Below are 15255 nucleotides of genomic sequence, written 5' to 3'. Positions count from 1 at the left end.
TTCACATTTTTTCTTACCAAGTATTATTCCATTGTATGCATACACTACTTTTTTTTTGTACATCCATGGGGTGACATTTGGGTTGATTCCACTTTTTGGTTATTATGAATAAAGATGTTATAGACATGTGTGCCATTGAAGGGACTTTGATCTTAATTCAAAGTGAAATAAGTCTATTTTAGAGCTGGGGTCAGAGGAATGATGATCTGGTTTAAGCTTTAAAAGAACCATTCTGACTCTTTTGAGAGTGGGCTGGATGTGGGCAGGGATTCTAGTTTAGAGGTGACTGCAGTAATCCAAGAGAAAGACAGCTGTGGATTGATTTAAGGCGGTAGTGGGAAAGAAGGTGGAGAGGGAGGTCAGATTCTGGAGATACCCTGAAAGTAGAATCAACAGGATTTGTTGACAAAATGGATATGTGGTAGGAGAAAAAGAGAGACGTCAAAGATAACTTGGAGGCGTGTAGCCTGAGTAACGAGAAGGATGGCGTTGCCATCAGGAGAGGGAAGAAGAACCGAGAGGGAAGCAGGTCTCAGGAAGGAAGGTCAGGAGTTCAGTGTTGACACGTAAAATTTAAAATATCCCTAGTTATTCAGCATGTCAAGTAGACAGATGTCTATTATATTTATCATTTTATTTGTCCTTATAACATAAAATAACATATTACTAACTCAAGTTTTTATTCACTCAGTGAACAATTAGTCAATGCCTATTATGTATGAGGCACACCTGTAGATATCCGATAGAGATAATCGAACTCTTATTTGTGCCTCCAACAGTGTTCCGCACCCTGCCAGTCAATCAGTGAAAGCAGCGTGGGGCCTGGAAACATGCAGGTTAGTTCTGTCTCTGTTCCAGCTGGCTCTGTGACATCGGACAAGTACCTTTATTTACCTCTGCCTCAATTTCTTCAACTTGAAAATGAGGGGAAGGGTTATGCAAGATGATAGCCAAGATTCCACCCACCCCACCCCAGCCCTAAAAAAAAAAATCCCTCCATTTGCTTATCTTCATTGAAATCTAGTTTTCCCCAGTTTACATCATTTCCCTGTAACTCTGCTGGGGAAGGCGGCTACTTTTCCTTCTCCTGTTAATTCACTGGGCAAAGAAAAGGAAGTTGGTCTGTATATTCGACTCTCTGCGGCCAGTTCCATACCTTTGTTTCTCTTCCATGAATTTAAGCATCTTTCTTCTCTAAAAAGCAAAAAAAAAAAAAAAAGAATCTTTTTTATTATTAATACAGGAGTAATATATATTTAATGTAGACAAAGAAAATTAAAATTATGTTGCCTCTCCTTTTCCTCTGCTAGTTTCTTGTAACATTCTATTCACAGCTCTAGTAGTGTTTATAACATTCCAACTGCTGTTATAGTTATTTATGCACTCGGAGACTGTACATTTCATGAGGTCAGTGATGGTGTCATACTCATTTTTACAGTTCTCATAGGGTTTAGTTCAGTGCCTTGTCAATTACACACACACCCCCAAATGTATACTGAATTAATGAGTGAGTCAATAAACCATCCATAACAAAATAAATTTTAAAACATTTAATGTACAATAAGATAAAATTTCCTGGGAAGACCCTTCTGACATCTGTGGGTAGTTTTTCTGCTCTTTTTGAGCTTTTATGTACTATCATTCTACCCCCTTTGATTTTATATATACACCTCTGAGTTCATTGGAACTCTCTGATTCCAAGGTATTTCTGATTTTGGAGGAAAAGTAGCATAATGGAAATATCATAGCAAGTAGAATCAGCAATTTGAATCCCAATCAGTCAGTTCCTAAGTAGCTGTGTAGCTTTGGGCAAGTTGCTATCTCTTCTTAAGCCTCAGTTCCCAGTGTGGGAAAGTGAGAATTACAGACCTTACACACTGGGTTGATGTGGGAATGCACTGAGAAGATGTAGACGTGGAAATTCTTTGTGGATTAATGCCTATATTAAAAAAATCATCTTTTAAAATAATAATTTCTGAGAAGATATATTATTATTACATATTTTTACTGTTAAAACGATCAGAATTCTTCAATGGAATAGTTTAGCTGACTCTTGGTTTAATACTAAAATTTGATAGAGATTTGACTAGAGAGGCATGTTTTCTAATTTTCAAATAAGGGAACAGAGAAATATACCTAGAAACATCTTGGAAATGTGAGGATAGTGGGTGTCTTCCTTGAATTACCTACATGATTCATCTGGTGAATCCCGATATTATGGTGGTTCAGAGTCAGACAGGCTGAACTACTTACTAGCCTGTGTGACCACGGGCAAGTTACTTCAGCTTCCTGTCCCTGAGTTTCCTGACCTGTAACATGAGGAGAGCTAGCTCTGCTTTGCACTGTTCCTGGGCAGATTAAATAAAGAATGTACGTAAAGTCCCAAAGAAGATGCTCAGTTCATGGTGAATGTTTTATATTTCAGCGACACAATGGGAGTACTCCCTAGAAACTACATTTTATCATGAGGGATTTGATAACTAACTGAAATGCTCAGATTTCTAAAATGTATAGACAAATGAGAAAGGAAGTTGAGCATTCTAAACCAGGAAAACAGATTCATCCAAACAGAAAAAGAGCTAAAGAGGAAAACACAAGACTGTGAGTTCATGTAAACAAACAAACAAAAAATAACTTCATCTGAAAAAAACTTGGGAGGCTGTTTAAACTCTTGCTAGGCTTTGTCATCTGACATCCGGATGATTTGATTATATCTAAATAGGAGAAAGAATGATAGACTCTTCACTCCTCCCCTTCATAATTGACAAGTTGCAGAACTGGTCTGAGTGTGCACCTTTGCCACAGAAAGAAGGTATCTCAGCAGAATTATTCCTTTCCTGCGTGAAAATCATCAAACCTTAGAGCCAGAAGAACTCTTAGCTGTAGTTCGGACCTTATTTTATAAGAAGGAAATTATCATAGAGAGACTAAGGCATTTGCTTAAAATAGAGAAAAACCAAGAGCCCAGATTTTGAGTGAGCTGCATTTTTTGGTTTACTTGTTTTGTCTCATTTTGTTTCACTTTTAGTTTAAATAAATTGAATTAAAAAAAAAAAAAGATCCCAGGCCTTCTCATTCCCAGTCCCATGCATTTTTCAATACATGACATTGCTTTTGTTTCTGTTTTGTTTTGCGTATAAAGGGTTCTGTTTCACCAAAGAAATAGAAGGAAGAGTTTTTACATTTATCTACCTATTTTTATGGCTCCTATTCCAAAAATCTTATAAATGTGGTTTTTAACCAGAGGTACTTGGAAACATGGGATGACATTTCTTTAATAGTCACTATGACTGGGGTTTGCTGTATGTAAGTAGTGGGTGGGACTCAGGAGTGTTGCATAATAAGTTGTCCTGCGCAAGAGCAATGGTGATCCTGTTGGGAAAAAAAAAGATGTGCTGACCATATTCCAGGCATTCCAGGCATTAGGCTGCTAAATGCATAAATATATTATACCCTACTTAATTCACACAATAAATTAGTATGATAGATACTCTCAAAATTTCCATTTTACAGAGTAGGGAATCAAGGCACAAGGGGAAGACCTGCTTATATGTACACATGTATAGACGCACTGGCATTTTGAAACACTAACGCCAAGGGTGATGGTATCAGTAGGTGGGGCCTCTGGGAAGTGCTGAGGTCAAAAAGGAGGGGTTCTTCAGTCATGAGAGTGGAGCCCTGATGGCTGGGATTAGTATTCTTGCCTAGTCCCTTCTGCCGTGTGAGGACACAGCATGAAATCTGTGACCCAGAAGCGAGCCCTCACACAACCATGCCGGTACCCTGAAGTCCAGTCTTCCATCCTCCAGGCCTGTGAGAAATAAATTCCCATTATTTATAAACTCCCCAGTCTGTGGTATTTTGTTATATAGCAGGCAGAACAGACTAAGACAGTTGGCATTTGGAGACGGGAACTTTGAGGTTAATTAGGGTTAGACTAGGTCATGAGAATGGGGCCTTGAGGATGTGATTAGTGGCCTTATTAGAAGAGAAAGAGAGAGAGGTCTCTTTTCCTCCTCGTGAAAACAGAGGAAAGGACTTGTAAGGATGTAGAGAGAAGGCTGCTCTCTGAAAGTCAGGAAGAGAGAGCTCTCGCTGGGGACTAAACCCTGTGTGACTTTGACTTTGGGCTTCCCAACTTCCAGAAAGGTGAGAAAACGAATGTCTGTTGTTTCAGTCACCCAGTCTGTGGCGTTCTGTTATGACAACCTGCGCAGGCAGTATTCTACAGCCTGGCAATTTATACCCAACCAGAACTCTGAATCTCTGCCTTTGAGCTCCTCATTGGGTTGACTAAGACTTTATCAGCTCTGCATTGCAGTCTTATGCCCCTACTTTATTGGTAACTATTTAAAGTATCTATGATTTATAATTTTGTTTTTTAATATAAGCAAATACATTTTTTTTAACTGAAGTACAGTCGGTTACAATGTGTCAGTTTCTGGTGTACATCACAATGTCCCAGTCATGTATATGCATATACATATATATTCATTTTCATATTCTTTTTCATTACAAGATATTGAATATAATTCCCTGTGCTATGCAGAAGAAATTTGTTTTTTATTTATTTTTATATATAGTGGTTAACTTGCAAATGACAAATAAAAGCAAATTTTGGGTTTTTTAAATTTTTATTTATTTTTTTACTTCAGAGGTCTTTTTTTAATTTGAAGTATAGTCAGTTTACAATGTTGTGTCAATTTCTGGTGTACAGCATAATGTTTTGGTCATACATATATGTACATATATTTCTTTTCATATTTTTTTCATTGTAGTTACTGCAAGATACTGAATATAGTTTCCTGTGCTATACCATAGAAATTTGTTGTGTTTTTATATATAAGCAAATATATATAGTTGGATCCTCCCCTTCCTTTCTTAGATAAGTGGTAACATACTATCTGCTTTCTCTTCCTTTCTTTTTACACTTAATACTATATCCTGACAATAATTCCATAGTATATATAGAAATTTTTACTCCTTTTTTTTTTTTAACATTTGCTTGGTACTCTATTACATGTATGTGCTATGACTTGTTCATCTAATCCCCTATTAATGACATTGGGTTGTTTTCAGTATTTTGTCATCAGTTTATCTTTAGGGTAGAGTCTTAGAAGTATAACTGCCGAGTCAAAGTGCAAATCAGTATGTAAATTTGCTAGCTATTAACTGGCATCGATTCTTTAATTTGCCATTAAATCTATCTCTGCTCTTTAATTTGCCATCTTCCAACAAAGAACCTCTCTCTATGTGGTCAGACCTTTGGAAATTTCCTCCAACCTTCTTTTTATTCCCTACCACCATTGAAGTAGCTATAAAATCAAAATAATTTTGCTTTCCAGGGATATTTCAAATTAGATTCTGACTTTTAATCTCTAAAGCCACTGCTTTAATTCAAACCCTTGTGAACCCTTTGGACATGCTCTCTTTGACATCATATTCTTGGTGTCTTGGTTCCTAGGATGGACTGTACAATAGGAATTTGACTTGGTTGGAAACTCAGAGAATGCTTGCATTAAAAAAAATGATTCCTAGACTTGTACCTGGAGACTGAATGGCACCAACTAGAGAAAGGGCAAGAAAGGGCATTCTAGGGAGAGGGAAAAGCCTACCCCAAGGTACTGAAGTGGAGGGTGTATGATTAGGAGGAACTGAGAGAAAGCCAATGAGTTAGAAGCACAAAGAGCGAAAGAAAGTAAATCTGGAGAGGTAGGTAGAGGCCAGAACATGTGGAATATAAAGGCTACATTATGGATTCCTTGTTTTATTCTAAATACATGGAAACCATTTAAAGATTTTAAGCAACCAGGTAACTCAATCAGATCTGGAAATTCAAGCTGTTTGTAGCAACATGGATGGACCTAGAGATTGTCATACTAAGTGAAGCAGGTCAGACAGAGAAAGACAAATATCATATGATATCACTTATATGTGGAATCTAAAATAATGATGCAAATGAACTTATTTACAAAATAGAAATAGACTCCTAGACATAGAAAACAAACTTACGGTTACCAAAGGGGAACGGGTTGGGGGGAGAAACAAATTAGAAGTTTTGAATCAGAAGATACACACTACTATATGTAAAATAGATACACCACAAGGTCCTACTGTGTAGCACAGGGAACTATATTCAATAGCTTGTAATAACTTATAATGAAAAAAGAATATGGAAAAGAATATAAATCTGTATAACTGAGTCACTATGCTGTACACCAGAAACTAGCACAACATTGAAAATCAACTATGCTGAAATTAAAAAAAAAAGAGTTTGGAAATTCAAAACATCATTCTGGCTGCTGGGTGAACAAAACTTGGAGTAATCCAGGCAAGAGATACTGACACACTCTGGTGGCTGTGGTGGTGGCAAAGTAGAATGGTTCAGGAAATATTTTGAAATACATTTAATGGAAATTAAGTTAATTAAACGATTTTAAAACCTCTACAAATAGACATGCTTAGTGATGGACTGGTTAAAGGGGTGCTTCGCTCTGAATCATGTTTCTGCTTATATGACTTGCTGGACAGTGATACCAACCACGGAAACAGGAAACACCAAAATACAACCAGCTTGGGCAGAGTGGAAGGTGGGGTAGGAATAGTGAAGGTGGGGTTTTTGGACATGCTGAGAACTGCAGTGTGTTTGTGATTCTAAGATAAGATAGTAAGCACAAAATGGAAATAAAGGTCAGAGGAAAGGTCTTGGTTGATGATATATACTTGTGAGTCATCTGCAAATGACATAATTTGAAATCAGGGATGGATATAAGGATGCCTAAGTATGTAATGAGGAGGAATGAGGCCTAGACCAAGTCTCAAGGATGAACAGCGGTAACAGCCAGAAAGAGGAGGAGGAGCATGCAAATGTCATGGAAAAATAGCAGCATGTGAGTGGGGTTAAAAAGAGGCCAGGGAAAGAGAATGTTTAAAGGAGAGAATGCTTGGTTGTGTTGATTGCTGCCTGAGGCTGAGTTAAAATGAAGCTGTAAAAAATGATCATTAGATTGAGCAACAAAGAAGTCATTAGTCACTTCTACAAGGCAGTTTCAGGGAATTGATGGAGGTGGAAGCCCAATTAAAGTGAGCTAAGATGTGGACCAAAGGTGAGAACATGGAGACAGCTTTCCCTGTAGGGTAGGGAAGCATGAAAGTGTGGAAATGTTGCCAAAACACGGCCTCAATACCTCACTTAATGAGGACAGAAGTTTTGATGAAGTAGAAAAGTCAGCTTTATTTCTTTGCCAGGCAAAGGAGATCACAGTGGGCTAATTCCTCTAAGACTGTAAGCCTGCTGGGGAGAGAAGGTAGGGGGTTTATAGTAAGAGTTCAAGAGTACCAGGGGCAGAGCTAGTTTCCATAGAGATCATATACAGGGTAACAAATTGTTGCAGAGTTGTTCTTGTTTTTGCAGATGGAGATGCAGTGGTCCCCTTCCCTCTGCTGGTATGAAGTTCACCTCCACTTTGGGACTCTGTTAATATTGTTGTACCTAGAACACAGAATGCCTGTTAAGGGGCTCCTTGGCAAAGAGCTCTAGAGAAAAACTTGCACAGTTTAAAGTCAGGTTGATAAATGCTTTCAGCCTTTTAAGCAGGCTGAGGCCTGGGACCTCCTCCTGTAGGCTGAGGCCTGCAGCTCGAACAACAGGATACAAGGAAGCCACAAGGGGCCCAAAACAACTGCTGACATGCACAGTTGTGGTGAATTATGAATAACAAGATGCGCAAAACACCCAACTACTGTTTCTGCAGTGTTGGAGTCAGGAGCAGGGCACTTGGGGCAAGAACAAGGCACTGAGTATGATCACTGCACACAGCACCATGAGGGGGTCAGGCAGACCACCCAAGTCTCCCTCTTCTCCAGCCCAACCCTAGTCAGCAAGAGCATGAGAAAGAAACCCTTTAAACCACTATACAGTTAAGCAGTTACAAACACCACTACAGATATCAGATGGCCACCAATGATGACAGTAGGGTCCTGCTCAGTTATGGAAATAGCTGGAGGACAATGTTCAGCAAAGGAAGGTCTTTTGAAGTTGGGAGAGCATTTTGAATGCAGATGGGACAACACCACAGAGTGAAAGAGATGATCATTGTAGGAAGAAGGGAGAAATAAAAAGGAACCAAGCCCCAGAGAAGGCCAGAAGGAATCAGAACTATAGGGAGGAACTGGCCACCAGCAGGAGAAAAGACGCTTCATCGGATGAAATAGGAGAGAAGGAGAGGTGTGAGCAGGCACAGGTGGGTATGTTGGCCTGGTGACGAGACTGTCAAAGAGTGCCTGTCTGATGGTTTCTATTTTCCCAGTTAAATTTGCAGACAGGTCATCAGTTGCAGGTGATGGCAGTGAGGATAGGAAGTTTGAAGGTGGAGACTCTATGAAATAGTTACCTCAGAGAGTACAAATGTGAGCTTATGAGAGAAACATAGCATGGTGGTTGAATAGTGTTGACAGCTCATTTTACTTGTCAATTGGCAACATGACTGTTCTTCTGTATTTAACTTCCTGGCTTACAAAATTAATCCAAATTGATCTCTGCAAGAGTTTGTTCTGAATTAACCAGATGATGGTTTCAATTTTCCACTTTATTTATGTCTTATCCTGGATCTCCCAAAAGCAGAGCATGAAGCAGAAGGCTTACGTGCTCTTATTTTATTAAGGAGTACAATCCCAGGGAAGAAGAGTGAAGGGCAGGGAGAGTGAAGAAGGAAGGCAGGAAAGCCAAAGTGAGGATGATATATGTTGGCCGTTGCAAAATATGATTGACTGCTGGATCCAAAAGACCGTGCTCTTAAGAATTAGGACATGGCATATCCCAGGACCACCCACTTAGGAGAGAATGGGGTAGAAGAGAGGAAGATCTTACCCTTGGCTATAATCTATGAGATCCCAGGTTCACTGTCCCCTGCCCCGTGCTTCCGAGTTGCCTGTGTCTGGCTGTGGGCCCCTAGTAAGGTCCAGAAGGGGCTGTAACACAAAGGAAACCCTGGGACCAGAAGAGAAAGGTGCAAATCAGGGCCAGGAGGTGAAGTGCTTTCAACTTTGGCCTGGATGAACTTTGTGAGAGCCCATGCAGAGCAGGCTGGCCCCACCACAGCTGGAATAAGACATAGATACGTCCAAAGAAGTACCTGAAACAACTTACCATTAGGAATATGGCTGACTTGACTTGACTCAAGTCACATACTACTTTAGAAATGTTACTGAACCAAATGGGTCCGCTTGCCTGTGTGCAGTAAAGCCAGTCTGCTGACACTGGGTTGTGGTGAACGAACGTATAGCGTTTATTGCAGGGCGCCCAGCAAGGAGTCCAGGCAGCTAGTACTTAAAAGACCTGAACTCCCTGAAGGCTCCCAGGGAAAGGTTTTTAAGGACAAGGTGAGGGAAGGTGAGGGAGGGGGTTGTGGAGCGTGTGATCAGCTCGTGGACATTCTTCTCGTTAGCTGGTGGTGAGGTAATTGGGAGTCAACATCAGCAACCTTCTGGTTCCAACCGGTCTGCGGTCCAAGAGCTTGTGGGCAGCACACAGTTAACTTCTTCCACTTGGTGAGGGTTTCAGTATCAGTAAAACAGCTCAAAGGCTATGGCTCAGAAAATTACCTATAGCCCTTGAGGAGAACTAAGGGTGCTCGACTTTGTTTAATGGAGTAAACTATTATTATTTTGTCTTGCTTAACTGTTTTCCTTTTTTCTGCATTTCCTCACTTCTCTGATTAAATGTACTCTCTGGAACTTGGGGAAGCCTGGGAGACTAAAGTTTTGCTACAAACAAGAGGCGGGCAGAGGACATGGGGTGAGGGCTCTGTTCCAGGAAGTCCCCATAGGTTCATGCTCGGCTACAGAAACACACAAAAATGTCAATCAACTAGTATGTTTCTAAATTCATAATAAAGTCTAATCTGGATGGTGAGCTGATCAGAGATTTTTAAGATGCTTTCAGCATAGCAGGAGGACTTCAGAATTGCATTGGGCAGGCTTAGGCAGGAAACAACTTTAAATTATTATTTTAATAGAGTAGGAGAGTCTTAGGGATTTTGAATACTGTTTCCCCCTTAACCATAAAGCATCCTGTCCTGCCATCTAGTGTTCACTAGTTTATCAGAGGGAAATTTGTAAGGAGTGTGGCTTTATCTATTTTTCAATGGTGGCACTACCAACAATTTGTGGCAGGACAATTTCTAGTGATGGGGACCACCCCAGGCATTTGGGAATATTTGGGTTCCTGCCCCCCACTCCCTCACTCAATAGCAATAACTACCCCCAGTCATTGTGAGGACTGACAACACTTCTCTATACCTTCAAATGTGCCCCATCACCCCAGACAATGAGAACCACTGCAGGGGGAATTGATAGTGAGTCCCCACTTTACAGATGAGGAAACCGAGGCTTAGAGAAGCTAAGTACAAGGTCACATTACAGAAAAGCAGTGGAGCAGGTGCTCAGTGAACACAAGTCCTAACTTCCCCCTTTCCTCTACAGAGGGTCTGAAGTCACTTCAGCACTCTTAGTGCACTTGTCAAATGACACAATTTATTAAAAAAAAATTTCCACATGGCTGTATTTCATAAAGTGAGCTTTTATTGTAAGATCATCAGGGTAACAAAAATAGGACAGTTGAGAGATCAGAGAAAAGTCACAAAACACAAAGATCACTGAAAGTTTGAGAAGGAGCTGGTAGGAGGAAGTTTTAAACAAACTTGGCTATTCAGCCTAAAAAATTAGAATGAGGATTTGATGATGGCCTCCTAGCACGTGAAGGTTTTCACACAGAGAATGGGGTGTTTATGTGACATACTGCATAGCCTGAGATAATATGAGTTCATGGTGATTCAACTGAGTTGCTTGAAAGCTTACCCATCATTTTCATATACATGATCGCATTTTAATAATTTTTATAGTATTGATTTGAGTTTAAAATGTCAATGTTATATATATCTTGTTATGTCCATATAAAAAAGGAAAAAATATTACTGATAAAAATGAGAAAAAGAACTATTGAATACAAACATAGCCAATGACCAGGTTTTTTTTTTTTAATTTTAATTTTTATTTTTATTGGTATATTTTCCAATAAGTATTTTCCAGGAGTATTTTTTTTCCAATTTTATATAATTCTTAGGGGTAAATCTTTTTGTTTTTAACACTTTTTATTGAGTTATAGTTATTTTACAATGTTGTGTCAAATTCCAGTGTAGAGCACAATTTTTCAGTTATACATGAACATACATATATTCATTGCCACATTTTTTTTCACTGTGAGCTACCACAAGATCTTGTATATATTTTCCTGTGCTATACAGTATAATCTTGTTTATCTATTCTACATTTGCCTGTCAGTATCTACAAATTTGAACTCCCAGTCTGTCCCTTCCCACCCTTCTCCCCCTTGACAATCACAAGTTTGTATTCTATGTCTATGAGTCTGTTTCTGTTTTGTATTTATGTTCTTTTTTTTTTTTAGATCCCACATGTGAGTGATCTCATATGGTATTTTTCTTTCTCTTTCTGGCTTATTGCACTTAGAATGACATTCTCTAGGAACATCCATGTTGCTGCAAATGGCGTTATGTTGTCGGTTTTTATGGCTGAATAGTATTCCATTGTATAAATATACCACATCTTCTTTATCCAGTCATCTGTTGATTGACATTTAGGCTGTTTCCATGTCTTGGCTATTGTAAATAGTGCTGCTATGAACATTGGGGTGCAGGTGTCTAAACAAGGTTTTAGATAGGAAGATGGGAGTTCATATGGGTTCATGCTTGACCACCTAGCATATGGATAATATAGGATTAATTTAATTGAAGACATAGGTATGTATTACAAGACTTAGCTAGCTGAACAAATCAACAAAACATCAAAGTGAAATCAAGTTCAAAGAGAAAGGATATATGCCTGGCATGTTGTAGATTACCTACGAAAACAAACTAGAAAACGGTAAAGAACACAAGATTATAGGGGATGCATGAGGCACAAGAAAATAGGCCAAGGAAGATACTATAAGAGAAAACCCTGAAAAAAAGAGAGTTTTGAGAACTCCTTATGAGAACAAAACCACACGCAAGCTGCACCAGCTAATTCATTATTCATGAGGAACTGTCCTCCAGTTACCTACATATGTGAGCTTGAATAACTAGAAACGGGCACATGATATAAGAGGTAAGAATGACTGACTATGTATTGTGCATGAATATTTGTTTCCATAGTCACATTATCTAGCCAACTTGTAAATGAAGGAATTTTCTTCTGTGATGGTGCTATGACATCTTCCTCTTTGACACTCACTGTTCATTCAACAAATAGAGCACTTATTATGTGCCAGGCACTATTCTAGGCACAGATGATACCATAGAGAATAGAATAAACACATTCTTGCCCCCAGGGAGATTACTGTCTTATGTGTGTATGAGGCAGGGGAGGGGAGGAATAGGAAATGGATAAACAAAAGAAAGAAGTAAAGTAAACTGCGATGTGTAAATAGTGTTGCATGGTACCATGTTAGTAAAGCAGGGAAGGAGATCAGGGACTCTTGGGGCAACAGTGAAAAAATAACATTCAGGATAAAAAATTAGGTGAAAATAGCAGGACTGAAAATTGCATGCAAGTACACTGCTTGCTTTTATGTAAAAATACATTTAGTAAAATGTGCATAGAAGCAGAATCGAAGGAAATATTCTTAAATATTCAAGTGTTTGTCTTTTTGGTTGGCGAATCTAAGAGAGATTTTTAAAGTGCTTTTCTTTATACTATGCTACTTCTTACTAGTTTTTCTATGATTAGCATGTATTACTTTTATAAATCAACAATAAACATTTAAGTTATTTTTCTAACAATCTGTTTTCCATCTCCATTAAATACAGTGGCTTATGCTCTAGCATAATGGATTTGTGTTAGATATATAGAAGAATCATTTTCTCAAGAGATAAAATAAAACCTTTTCAAAATGCTCAATTATTACCTCTTTAGCATTAGTCACATCTCTATTAAGATGTTATCAATTTTTACAGTTCTGGACTATATGCCCCTAACTTCTTTCCCCTCATTCACTTACTGTTAAATAACTTACAAGATGGTTATCATCTATTTTCTTGTGTTAGTAGCCTCCCCTTGAGAGGCAGTGTGGAATAGTAGTTAAGGACAGAGATTTCAGAGATGGACAGCCTGAGTTTGAATTCCACTTTGCTACTCACTAGCTGTGTGACTTTGGCCAAATTACCCCTTCTTTCTCTGCCTCAGTTTCCTCCTCCGGAAAACAAGACGCATGTAATTTCTATCTCAGAGATTATTGTGAAGAAAAGTGAGTTCATCCATGTACAGTGCTTAGAAAAATGCTTGGTATATATTAAATGTTACTCATTATTATTCTAAATTTAGTTTCCCAAAAGACAGGGACCACATTTTATACATCTCTATAGTCTTAGCTACAGCCAAGCACATGGGACGTGCATCCATCCATTTTATTTCCTTAGGACCTAACGTGTGTGGAACAGGTGAGATTTGGTGTGGGGGTGGGGGAGAATGAAACATCAAGCAGTTTTCTGTTATGTTTGTAATCCACTCTATCATTCTTTGAGGTAGATAGCAGATAGGAGAGGTGAGGCTCTGAGAATTTAACAACTTGCCCAATCACCCAGCTGTTAAGTGCAAATTAAGTCCATGTTTGTTTGACTCTTTCCATCATATGATGTGTTGGAAATAAATGTGAATAAATGGATGAGTGAATTTGAGAAGGCTCTGGAATTGTCTTTTGAGCTCCTCCTGTGTTTATTTACTTACCACTGGAGCCCCAGAACGTCCCACAGTGCCTACTTCACAGGAAGAGCTCAATAAATACTTATCATTAAATGAGTGAATAAATAAATGAAGAAAAGGATCAAGGAACAAATCCAGGAATGAATGGACAAAATGATGACTTAAAAGGTTATTTTCAGCCTTAATATCCAGTCTCCTACATCCAGTATATCACATATTCATGATAAACACTTCCATTCAGTACCTAGAAAAAGCAGAGGAAGTGATTCATTACCTACTTGCTACATGTACAAATTCAGACCAACTGGTACACAATCACCTGCAGTTTTATTTTTATAAAATGAAGAAGTAATCAGTCTCCAGCTGTACAACCATAACCATCATTTATTTGGCTGTAGGTTCACTTAGAACAGGCAAAAGGACTCAAATAAATCCTGTAGTATATCCCAAACATATTTTTTCTTTCTGATTCAAGGAACTTTGGAAAGACACATTTGTTTATATTTTAGATAATTGTATTCACCTCCCCCCACCCCAACAACAAGAAAAATCAGCCTCAAGCTGGCAAGGGTCTACAGGGACAAGGACTCCTAGAGGGACAATTACAGATACTTTTTTGACTCAAACTAGTGACCCAATTCCTCTTAATATAAGCATGGGAGAAACACCATAAGTTGAACATAGAATGGATTTGTTTAGAATAAATGTCAACATGATAAAAACACCTTAATACATCTGCAGGGTACAATGAAAAACTACTGCAAACATCAGCTGTAAAAATAACTTTCATTTTGATGACAAATACCAGATAGCTCAGGAATGAGCCAATGTATGTCTTTGGGAAAGACGTTTATATCCCACTGGTGCTTATAAAACATTTCTCAATTTATAAAAATGTGCTTTCTTGCATGATTTTAGAGCACATAAAAATACTCATACTGAAAAATGCATAATATCATTAGGTTTTATTTGGTTACATTCTCTCCACTTCTACATACAAATCATCAACGTTATAATTAATTTTGGAACAGGGAGGTTACTTTGAGATAGCCAAATAACTATGATATGCAAATACTTTGGAGGGAGAATAGCAGAAAAATAGAAATGAGATGAGGGTTAGTTGTAGATGATTTTTAGATGTGGTGAGTTACTGTTAATGCACAGCATTGGACAAGAAGCCTTTCTAAGTGTTAGAATGAGAAACTCGCTACAAATGAGGGAATCGCTAATGTTTGCATAATGATGATTGTGTTTACCACCACATGAGTGTGTTTACTACCACACTAGTGTGTCAGTGTGTCGTTACGTGACCATTGTAGTCATAAACATGGCTTCCTTATTTTGTTCCCTGTGGTCACTGGTGAATAGCGAAAATTGTCTGAAGCATTTAATAAGCCTAAAATCCTGTTTTATTAGGGTGAAACTCCCTTACCTAGTGTAATTTTCTGCATTGAATTAGATGAATGGCAAATGATTTTACTGTAAAAATGAATCACGGTC

Source organism: Camelus bactrianus, chromosome 13, assembly GCF_048773025.1.
Source record: "Camelus bactrianus isolate YW-2024 breed Bactrian camel chromosome 13, ASM4877302v1, whole genome shotgun sequence".
NCBI lineage: Eukaryota > Metazoa > Chordata > Mammalia > Artiodactyla > Camelidae > Camelus > Camelus bactrianus.
This window is presented reverse-complemented; position numbering follows the sequence as displayed.